Source organism: Rutilus rutilus (assembly GCF_951802725.1).
Source record: "Rutilus rutilus genome assembly, chromosome: 5".
Lineage (NCBI taxonomy): Eukaryota > Metazoa > Chordata > Actinopteri > Cypriniformes > Leuciscidae > Rutilus > Rutilus rutilus.
In genome coordinates, this window is record NC_140213.1 from 29,987,831 (window position 1) to 29,989,786 (window position 1,956).

The window sequence follows — 1,956 nt, forward strand, 5'->3', positions numbered from 1 at the left end:
AGAGAGAGAGAATGAATGTGCAATATGAAACAGAGCATAGGCCTACTTTTTGGATTAATGTATCCTACAACCCAGTGCACTTGACTTGACCTTCCATTTCTGGTAGAAAATGCAGTGTCCATTAGAGATGTTTACTCTTTGAAATCCCCCAAACCTAAAAGGCCTTTCACACTGAGCGACCGTGATTAAGCGATGTGACTGTATGTCACAATGACTCTTGTAGTGTATTGAGTTGAATACACTTAAGAGTAAACTCAGAAATAAGCACTGTTTGGCAACTCTAGATTAACTCTGGGTTAGAATTTGGTTGTCCAGTGAATTTTCCAAAGAGGCACCTGTGTTCACAGAGTTCGTAATTCTGTTACTGCATAGTAAAACAAAGAAGAACTGCCCATCATGGTCCCGACTCTTATTTTTTGTTTATTTTGAATAATAAACAAACACAGCAATGCTCTTGAATCAAAACAATAGATCTCACCTGAGAGCCCAATCACCTTTGAGTGGTAACAAAACAAGCCAGTGTACATCGGCGAGTGAGATTTGCATCGCAAGCCACTCCCCGTCCATACGGGTATATAAGGCAGCCTGCAACATTCACATAGGTACAGGGGTTGTGGCGACGGTATGTAACATCTCCGTTCCCTTCGTCAAGGAGAATTGGGATCCCTAAGAAAAACGCCACAACTGCTATGCCTTCTCAGTGCCCTGTGTAAGTCGCTTAGTCCTCTGCACCTGCTGGGGTGGAAAAAGGACAGAACTTTTCAAGGGGGATGTCGATCGCTGCTGTTCCTTTCTTACACCCTATACAGTCACAACTAGTTGGATAACACTGGGAAAGTGTGCCTAGTCCAGACGGAAAGACACGCTATAGAGACCACATCCTACACATATGGACTGACCTTTGATTTTGATCTCTGCGGTAGATCCTGCCTTAACAGGGATGGAGTCAATACTATTACAGAGATAGGCAAAGTGGAACCTGCCCAGGGAAAGACATGGACTTGCCAACAGGGAAATCGCACCGTAGAAGAATACACATTTGGGATCACCAGGAGGCAATCACGACATATGGGCATCTGGTCTAGAACAAGGGCTGACCAACCGGGAATACAGACAAATACTAGACCTGGCGAAGGATGCTGGAGGAACTCCTTCCAGGGTTTGCCAAATGGGGAATCTCCTGGAGAGCAAAATAGGTGCTTGTATCCCCAGTGCCAACTGGAGGGTTTTAAAATAGAGGAGGCACACACAATTTTAGCTTCCCCTTCCAATATATATATTTTTTTTTTTACTCGAACACAAAGCATAGAAGTTTAGTCTGTGTTGAGGTAGGGTCAAGACATTAAAAATTATGCATCCTTCAAGTCAGTCGCTGCAAACCAATCTGGGGGGTGAACGCACGTGAGGATGCGCTTCTGCGTTAGCATCGTGAACGGAAGCTTGTGAAGGATCTGATTCAAGACACGAAGATCCAAGATCGGCCGTAACCCACCGCTTTTCTTGGGTACGATGAAGTATGGGCTGTAAAACCCTGAGCTCAGCTCAACTGGAGGGACCTGCTCTATTGCGTCCTTGCCGCTTGAAAGGATTTAACGTCGGCTGAGATAAGTGGCATCATCTTCCTGAGTGGGCGCGATGTCTCTGCTGAGGTGGCAGTGTTCGCGATGGCCTAATAGCAGGGGCACGTCGTGGCAAGCTCTTGATTGCCTCAGCCAGCTTCTGGACTGCCGAGAACTGCTGGCCAAAGACCTCAACGGTGTCGCCGAAGAGGCCACCTTGCAATATGGGAGCATTGAAAAAGCATTTGTTGACATCTCACACCTCTGCAAGGTTAAGCCAGAGATGACAATTCTGGACCACCCAGGTGTTGGGTGGCCTGCACCATGACTTTCATCGTCTGGAGGGCAGGTTCAGTCGCTGTGCGCAATTCCTGCATCCGATGCAGCTATCGACATC